Here is a 10,470-nt window from a genome sequence, read left to right as displayed (position 1 = left end):
AGAAAAATACCTGTAGTGGCTCCCATCACGTGCAGAGAAAAAACCTAAGTCTTTACAGTGGCTGCAAAGCCCCCGCTGCCTCATCACGTCTCTGGCCTCTTTTCCGATTTTTCTTCTCCTCCTCCCTCACTTTTAGCTCCATTCCAGCCAGAAGCCTCTTTGCTTCTCCCCCAACATGACCTTTGCTCTGTTCCCTCTGCCTGGAATGCTCTTCCCCAGGATCCACCCAGCTAACTCCCTCACCGCCTTCAAACTTTGCTCAAATCTCACCACTTCAATGAGAGCTACCCTCTCACCTTATTTAATATACAACTGTTCCCACCCCCAATTGGCAGTTTCAATCCCCCTTACCCTACTCTATTTTTTCTCTTTTTCATAGCATTTATATCACCTTTTAACATACTATGTAACTTACTTATTTTGCTTATTCTTTATTGTCTATCTTCCCTACTTGAAAGTAAACTATGAGAGACAGATGTTTGCCTGTTTTGTCAGCTAGTTTATTCCAAAACCCTAGAACTGTGCCTGGCACATGGTAAAGACTTTGTAAACATCTGATAAATGAATGCCCTATCCTTAGATGGAGGCTTTCATTTTCATCATTCTTTCTGAGAACATTTGTTGCATTGCAAGACCTTTCTCAACTCTCTACTGGGAAAAATAAATAAGATTGTATTTGTGTTCCAGTAAGTCATTAGCAATAGGTCTTGTTATGAGATCAGATCACAGTACAACTATTTGCCAGTTATTTAAAAGTGTAGTAATTTAGTTAATATGAATGTATGTTACCGTTACCCAAAAGACTACCTATGGCCAGCATTTCTTAACTCTTTTTGGCTTACTGTTCTCATTAAGAATCCCCAGAAAAAATGTACATATATTTTTTTTCTTCAATTTCAGAGAGTCTAAGAAACCCCTGACACTTCCTCATGAATCTCTAGGCATTCACAGACCTCTGTAAAAGGCTCCATGCACACATACGCTCACAGAGACATGTACAAACACTTTGGATATAATTTACATGGACTCTCTGATTTCAATCTTTTTTTCCAGTACATTTCATTTTAACTTTTCCCTACATCTTACCAAGTTGGGTTTTGGTTTTTTTTTTCTGTTTATTGAAATAACTTTAGAGTGTTTCAGTTTCACAAAAAGCTTGCAAATACAGGACAACCACATGAAAATCCTGCTGGAAAGATATCATGTGTAAATTTCTACTTCAAAACGAATGAAATGGAAAATGAAGATGTGGAAATAATTTCCTGGCCCATAAATATTTAATAAGATTTCGGGTTGATGGGTGTCAAGTGGCAAACTTATAATGTACTGTGTTTAGAAATAAAATACACAGTCTCATGAAATTCTTTGTGTGACAAACCATTCAATCTACCAATTATATTCCTTATACTCAGAATAATTTATGCCTTATTAGTTAGTATATTCATAATTATAATTATAAAAGGCAGTTCTGGTTGTGGTCTCTGAGCAATTTTTACTACAAAAAGTTTAAAAGTCTATAGGGGAAATGGCATAGGCAGGCTCTGTTCGCAAAACCACAGACAAGTGGTTTTGCAATACCTGAAGTATATGAGGCTCTCCTGTGCCACTTTACAATTATGTGTTGTAGTTTCCCTGACTCAACCACAGTCCTATTGAACCAGAATCTCCCAGGTGGTGCCCAGGCATGTACTTTTGAAAAACTTCCAGATGAGTTTTTCAAGACAAGTTGAGAAGCCCTGCACAGGCCGTGAGATGTTTTTGTTTGTTCGTTTTTTTAGTTTTTATTTTGGGGTAATATTTGATTTATAGAAAAGTTGCTAAAATCGAACAGAGTGTTCCCATATACTTTCAACCAGCTTCTCCTAATCTTAATATTTTACAAACTCATGGATCATTTGTCAAAACTAAGAAATTAACATTAATATATTACCTTTATTTAAGCTATAGACTTTATTTGGATTTCACCAGTTTTTCCACTAATGTTCTTTCTCTGTCCCAGGATCCAAGGGACCACATTGCATTTAAGCATCATGTCTCCTTAGTCTCCTCTATCTGTGAAAGTTTCTTAGTCTTTCTTGTTTTTCATGACCTTGACACTTTTGAAGAGTACTGGTCAGATATTTTGTAGAACATCCCTGAATTTTAGTTTATCTGTTGTTTTCTCATGATTTGGGGGAAGAATACCCCAGAGGTGATGCGCCCCGCTCATCCCCTCATAAGGGGGAACACGATGTTAAAATCACTAATCACTGGTGTGGTGATCGTGTGGTTAAGGTGCTGTCCGCTAGTTTTCTCCACTGTACAGGGACAAGTTTTCCCTTTTATTCTAACAACATTCAGTAGAGGAGTGGCACTAAGTCTAGCTTACACTAAAGGAGAAGAGAATTAAGCTCTACCCCCCCCCCCCAGAGAGGGGAGTGGTATCTACATAAATTATTTGGAATTCTTCTGTAAGAGATTTGCCTCTTCTCTCCCACTTATTTATTTATTTATTCAACCACGTATTTATGTTAGTATAAAAGTAGGATTTTTAAAAACATTATTTGGGTTATAATTCAATTCTCTCTCTCTCTCTTTTTTTTTTTTTTTTGCTCAAATTGTTTCACCTTTCAGCATTTCAAGCTCTTTCAAGTTGGTTCCTATGTCCTTTTGACATGCTCCATCTTTTTTTTTTAATGCATTTCCTCTCAATCTGGCACTACGAGTGCTCCAGGTTCATCTTTGATTTTCTGTGACCCAGGACTAGAATCAGATATTTCTCCAAGGAGTTTTGGTTCCTGATGTTGGAAAATGACTTCTGGAAACCAAGTCCAGGTGCTGGTGTGCTTGTTGCTACTGAGATTTCACTGCTTCTTGGCCCTCTCAAAGGACAGAGCTAGGAAATATATACATGTGTACTAACCCATGTACATACACATATCAATAATTGTTTTGTATCCATCTATCTGTTCAAATATTAAATTAAACATGCGTTTGTACTGATGTTTCCAGCTCTAATCTACCACCAGGTTTATTTCAGCCTTCCCCACTTGCTTATTTGTAACTTCTGTCCCTAGCAGTGAGAAACCTGACTCTCATTATCTACAATTTATTTACATATTTGTTTATTGCTTGTATACTTGTAAAGCAGTTTCACAATTGCCAACGCATAACCCTGTAAGAAATGAATTTACCAACAAGAGTACAGTGTTTATGTATAGTTCTTTTCATTTTTAGCTTTATAGCATCTAGTAAAAACACTATTTTCCAAAGTTACTTAGGTCAGCTCTTTTTTTTTTTTTTTTTTTTTTTTTTTTTGCGGTACATGGGCCTCTCACTGTTGTGGCCTCTCCCATTGCGGAGCACAGGCTCCGGACGCGCAGGCTCAGCGGCCATGGCTCACGGGCCCAGCCGCTCCACAGCATGTGGGATCTTCCCAGACCGGGGCACGTACCCATGTCCCCTGCATCGGCAGGCGGACTCTCAACCACAGCGCCACCAGGAAAGCCCGGTCAGCTCTATTTTATTCCATCAGTTTGTTTTTAAATAATAATTTTGCCTTGTTACACAAGTAACATATTCTCGTTGTAGCGATAAGAGTAAGTAAAAAAAGGAAATACAACTCATCCCAATACTATGACTTAGCAATAACAAGATAACCACAGCTTACATTTTGGTGGACTGTGTGTATGTGTGTTATTTTTACTAATATTGAAATTATTCTTTATATTCTTTTGTATGATTTTTTAAATCTAATATTATGAATCCTTAAGGAACTATAAGTTTATAGACAGAAGCATCTGCCATTAAGATTCATGTTATAAAGGCCACTCTGGTGGCATGGAGAGAATACAGTGGAGGTGAAGGGAAGGAAGGAGATATTGAAATCAGAAACAGTAGTTAGGCAGATAGAATTACCCAGACCGAAAGATGATATGTGACATATTTAGAGTAACAGTGGGAATTTGAGAGGTATTCAAATCCAGTAACAGCTGGATTTGAGAGGCATTCAGGATAGAATTGCCAGGATTTTAGCAAATGATTGGATACTGGAGTGAGGCAGAAAGAAGAGTTGAAGACATCTGACATTTTAAGATGGAATGGACCCATAAGCAGTGATGACATTTACCAATGTCCATGAAGAACACAAAGCAAAGGATGGGTTTTACAGAGAAGGTGATAGTTTTATTTTTATACGTATTGAGTTTGAGATGCTTCAGGTCTTCCAGCTGGAGCAGGTCAAAGATTAGTTGGAAGTTTGTGTCTGGTGCTCAGATAAGAGGATCAAGCTGGAGGCAGAACTTGTAGAGAAAATACTGGAGTTCACACCAAGAGATTGGGTGAAATCAGTCAGGGTGATGTGGAAAGCTGAAGAAAAGAACAAACAGAGTTGGAAATTTAGATAACATTTAATATTTGGTCAAAGGAAGAGGAATCAGCAAAGGAAAGAGAAGAAAGGGAAAAGTGGTCCAAGAGCTAAGAAGAGAACCAAAGGTGAGTTGTATGTAGAAAGTAAGAAGTGTGCACAGTTCAGAGAATGGAGTGGTCCACTGTGCCAGTGCTGCAGTCACAAAGATGAGGAGGTTTCCAAGGACTGAAGGAGGCAAGGACATTGAAGTAACGCGTGTCAACTCTCCTTCCAAGAATGTGAAGGTGAATAAAAGCAGAATCACAGAGTGGTATCTTGAGGAGAATTTAGGGTAGATGAGAGGCATTGTTTCCTTTCTTTCTCTCCTTATTAGGACTGGGGACACTGACAGGGCAAAGGTTGGAGGTGAGGAGGCTCTCCAAAGTCTGACGGCCAAGTGGGTCTCCTGTCCTTTAAGTTACCCTTATAGCCCAAAGGCCTAGTGAGGAGTTACTGCCAAATGTGAAGAAAGTAGAAATTCTTAGTGCGGGTTATGTGAGGGCAGGGCTGACAAAAAATATTGTGAGTCTTCACTGTTTATACACACACAAGGAGAAGGCCAAAAGAAATAATAAAAAAGATTACTTGTTTAAAATGGTGTTTGGGAGAGTTATTGTATAACACAGTTAAAGCTACAGTTAGAAATTCTGGGATTCCTTGAAGAAAACCATAATAACACAATTTTGTGCTTTTCACCCACGATGTGGTTTTTAAACTCAGTCAATCTACAATGCTCAAGTGGTTCAAGAACAATAATACAATGTGTTTCCTGAGGGTTTCAGATATGTAATGACCTTGAGCATGAGTGGAACTCCAGTGAACCACTATAATACTGTGAGAAAAATCTAAGCCTCAAAAGAAAAATCTGCATTTCATTGCTTGTGTGGGAGTAAATGTTTTAGATTTGTCTAAACAAACAATTTCAACTTATTTATTTATGCTACATTTTATAGAAGAATCCACTAAAAACATCAACAACCCTGAACTGAAATATGGGCTGCTTATTTATTGAATGGCTCTTTTTAAAGATAATAATCATGTGAGTCACAGAAGTTAACTGTTCCCTTTTGTAACACAATGTGGAATTTCTTTTTATGTGAACAAAGATACAATTATTTACAAGTAAAATAAAAAGAATTTCTTTTTAATTTTTGAAATTAAGAACACGGATTTATATCAAACTTTGACTGAATACAGATAGAAATTCTACTCTATGCTCTGCACTTACTACACCACTCTACTCTACTCTAGACTTATTACAATGTAAGTATATTCTGAAGAAGAGCCTTCATGGTGAGGAGTGAGAAATAGAGCCATGAGTGCCAACCCCAGTTCTGTTGCCAAATGGCAAGTCACTTGTTATCTCTGGATTTTGATCAGAGCACATTTTGCCAATTCTCTGATTCCAGGCTCCTATATGAAACATGTAATTCCATTCTCACCCCTGGAAATCAGAGAGGTAAAATCTTCTGATGAGGTGACTAAGGCAAAAAGAAACTCATTGACTTATTGAAGACAAAGAACAAAGACATCAAAAGAACCAGAAGTAAGATAGAAAGTCTCAGTTCACACCAGCATAGTACAGTGGCAAACAGCAAAGGCTCGGGATTGGGACTGCCTGAGCTGGAGCCCTAGGTAAGTCATTTAACCTCAATATCCCCATCCTAAAAATGGGCTAAAAATAGACCTAGTGCTTAGGGTTGTTGTGAGAGTGGAAGAGCTAGAATAAGAAAAATGCTTAAAACAGTACCTACTGCATGTAAAAGACTCAAGAAATGTTAGTTAGTCATATTATTTGCACTACCTTCCTCATATTTAGCCGTCAAGGGCTTGAATTTCTTAGTCAAACACAATGTAAATTAAACTACTCCTCAAAAAGTCACTCAACCAGGGCCAGACCCAAGTATTAAGTGGCCTGAAGATTATACAATTTGGGAGGCCATTTTTAAGATTATACAATCTGGGAGAATTATGAATTATGAATGCAGCAGAGGCCCTTGTCAGAACCCAGGCATCTGAGGAGCTTGAAGTGTAAGCATCATCAGCATCCTTTTCTATCCATCCTCCCCTGCTCTCCACCATCACATTATAGAATACAGCATGTTGCTTTGACTTGGAAATTCTCTCTTGTTGTAAAACAGAATAAATGTAGGAATTCTACAAATCAGCCACAGCCTAGTCCTGACTCCACTGAGAGGTTCTTGGATCCCCTACAACTCACAGCTGAGAGACTCACAGAATGTTTGAAGTTGGAAGAGGCCAACTGGATGTTTTATTACAAAAGCATGCTTTACGTGCAGGTCCAGAGGCCAGTTCTGTAACTGCTGGGTCCTGACATCCAGGAGGAGCAGATGGGGATGGTGAGGCTGCCAAAGGGCAGGGCCCCAAGCAGCTGCACGTGGTGTGTGTTGAGAGCCAGCTTTCTCAGACAATGCTCGAGATGGCTCAAGTTACCCAATGCCTGAGTGAAGTTAGCTGTTATTTATTCTAAAAGAATAGAGCTGAGGAGGGAAAAGAAGAGGATGAGGGTAAAAGAGAAAGAAAGCAAAAGAGGTTTCCTACTTGTCCTCTCAAAAGGCAGTGAGACATTTTCCTTAATGGCTTCACTCTGACAGGACAACCCTCCCTTGAATACTTCACTATAAGGCAGTGAAGGGAGAGCCGGGCAGTGGGAGAGCAGGAGCATTTGAAGGCAAACAACTAGGGAGAGAGTTTTCTTTTCTTTCTTTTTTTTTCTTTTTTAATTTTCCTAGCAAACCATCCCAAACCCCTGCAGTTATCATTATTTATCTATAGTAAGCAAGCTTAATCATGAATATACTAATAGAATTTCCTCTCCCTTGGGGGGGGTCCAGGCAGGGGTAGTATTATGGAAGAAGAAAAAGAGGAATATTGGAATTATCTTTATAGCTCATCTGTAAAACTCCTTCTCTTTTGAAGAAGGCAGTACAGCTCAGTGATTAACATGGCCTGGCTCCATTTCTTTTCAGCTGCATCCTGGATAATAGGTAAACCTTTCTTAACCTTAGTTTCCTTGAATGTGAAATGGAGAGGAACATGGCACCTATCTCATGGGAGTGCTGGGGAGGCTGAATGAGACAAGACAAACCAAACTCCTAACAAGGCACCTATTAAGTGCTCTAAAAGTGCAGCTATGATTATTTGACTATTAGGCGTGACTCGATATTTTCTTAATCCAACGTACCAATCACTTCACTGGTCAAAGGAAATATGATCTGAAGCTTTCTTGAAAGTAACAATTACTAAACCCTTCTTTCTTTTTCTTGATTGTTAACTTGTTGTTTCCCAAATTATAGCTTTGTTCTTTTAACTTATAAAATGTGAAAAATCACCAACCGAAGGCCTCTAAGTTGAACATTTCCACAGAACACTGGCTGTGGCTGAAACTGCTTTAAGAAATGATGCTCTCAATGAGAACACAGTGTTTGGAAGCTAGTCATTAACATCTTATTAAAGCAGTACTATATGTTCAAGTTTCAGCCTTCCTGAAATCTGTTCTTGGGAGGATACCCGGATCCTCAGATCTGTTGCAGAAGTAGAGAGTGAGGTCCTTGGCCCTGAGGAGTTTATCATTTATAGAGCAACTGGCTGTAGACAGAATCACATAAATAAATGTAACAGAAGCACATAAGCAAATATTTATACATAGCTGAGCACAGCTGCTTAGGTTTACACAGGTGCAAAATAATATATCAGGGAAAATATTTTTTAATGGTTATTACAGTACTTGGCAACTAGAATACAGAGCAATGTAAGTTTTGCAATTGCACAGAACTATATACACGTGGTCTTCATGGTTGCTAAAAAGTATGTGGAGCCTAAGGAAGCTCAGAGATTAGTGAAGAAGAAAAAAATTCCAAATTCAGGAAAGAGCAGGTACAATGAATTGGAAACGAGTGGGGCTGAATTGTTGCTGTTTTTGTTGTTGTTGTTGTTGACAGTTATTCATGACTGATACTTGAGCACTTCCACCATGCCAGGAATAAGGCTTTAAATCAATCTCACAACAATCCAAAGAGGCTGTGTCCTTGTTACTCACATTTCACAGATGAGGAAACTGAGGCTCAGGGAAATTCAGTGCCTTGACCAAAATGTGTGTTTCCATGACCAAAATGTGTGTTTTAAGTGTCAGCAACTGCCGATACTGGCATTTGAACCTGGATCTGTCTGATTTTAAACCTGCCCTCTTAAGCTATTACTCCACTTCCTTGCTGTCATGAAAAGAGTGGTAAAAGGGATCAGTGGAATAAAAGACTGTTAACTAAGCCCCTTAAAGCCCCAAATGAAGATCATGACAGGACAAGACTGTGTAGAAGAAAGAGGTGGTCGTGGGAAGAGGAGCCTTGGATGAGGAGAAGCCAGCAAGAGGGACGCCAATGGCACACATCTATCTACTATCCAAAGCATTACTGACAAACTCTTCCTTTATTACTAAGCAAATTTTTACCTGAAAACTTTAACTCCCTAACAAACATTGCAGCATCACAATACCACACAGTAAAAAGCAGGTCATCCCAAACATGCATATAGATAACCAGAGAAAGAGAGTACTGGTTATCCACTTGGTGACCTGGCCAATTGGGAAGTGAACTGGAAAATTATCTGCTGCCTTAATAACTACTCCACGAAGTAACCGTCTCTCAATGAGTTCCTTGTACAGCATTCTCTGTTAACCTATCCATTAGGGTAACAGTGAATCTCTCAGGAAGGACGCACCTGGACTCGGGTCCAGGCTCAAACACCTATTGGCTTTGTGACCCTAGACAAGCTTTGTAAGAGCTCTAGGCATCATCTCTAACATATGCCTATTAGATCTATCCTAGGTTTATGGAGAGGATTAACTGAGATGATATATGTGAAACAGTACAATGCTTAGCCCATAGTAAGTGCTCAAACATCTTAGCTGTTGTTATTAAAGATGTTATAAGACAGGTAAAGCGCTTTATAAGCTCTTCAAGGCAGTTAGAGGCATCCTTTCTCTTTGCTACTTAATTAGCAATGATATTCTTCTGTTGGGGATACAAAAATCTGCCATTTAGCGCCTCTGTATTAGGCAAGCACATTTCTGCTGTGGGTGGTACCACTTATTGATGTGGGATAGAGATCTAATTAAGCACAATACATTGGAACTCCAGGAGTCAAATCCTAGAGCTGCAGTGGTCCGGGGGCTGGGGGTGGCACCACTGCTAATTGAACATTTCCTCTGGGGCTTTTTGTTTCCCTCTGGCTTCCTGTGAAGCTGCTCACTGGGCTCAAGCGCAGCCAGGGTTTGCAGTGCAGTTAAATGACGCCCCAGTTGCACAGTTGCACAGTTGCACAAGGCTTTGTTTGGGTATTGCTCGGTCAAAATGATGTAGGAGCTGGGTGGTCGGGGAAGTGCAATCTACTGCAACTGTTCATCATTACCCAGATAAGCTTGAGAAGCCTCCCAATTAACCTTCATGTGTAATAAAGCCAATCAGTACCGAAAACAAGAATTTCTCATTTACTGAAATGATATTTGGCTTGTGATAGCTGTCTGGGAATGTTGAACCAGGTAGAAAACATGGAGCAAATCGCCCTCATCCCCGCGAATTTAAGCTTGGTGATTATTTAAAAAAAAAAAAAAAAAAAAGACCAAGAATTTCATTTGGTAGTCTAAGCTGTTTTTGTCCTGATTTCAAGGTAAGAATGGAAATATATGTCTTCTGCTGTAAAATAATATACTAAAACATACCTGCAACTTAAAACCTGATATAAATGTATGAGGCATATCAATGTTTTCCTAAGTTCTTCTGGCTTAAAAATCTAAATAGCAGAAATTAATTTGGAAACATGTTTTCCTTACAGATATGTTTCATCTTTTCAGAGAAAAAAAACAGAGTAAAGAAAATGCAGCATTTATGTAAATAAGAGAAGGACACGTCGCTATAAAAATTAATATGGCCAGTCAAGTGATACCATTTTTTGAGATCTTGCTGTGTCCACATTACTGTGCTATACTGGAGGGTCAATATAATATTAAGGGTGAGAAGAATAAACCTCACTAATTTTGTGTCTAATAGGCCCTCAAATGTTTATTG

This window comes from Hyperoodon ampullatus (genome assembly GCF_949752795.1).
Source record: "Hyperoodon ampullatus genome assembly, chromosome: 12".
Classification (NCBI taxonomy): domain Eukaryota; kingdom Metazoa; phylum Chordata; class Mammalia; order Artiodactyla; family Ziphiidae; genus Hyperoodon; species Hyperoodon ampullatus.
The sequence above is the reverse complement of the archived record's forward strand: the minus strand, read 5'-3'. Positions refer to the sequence as shown.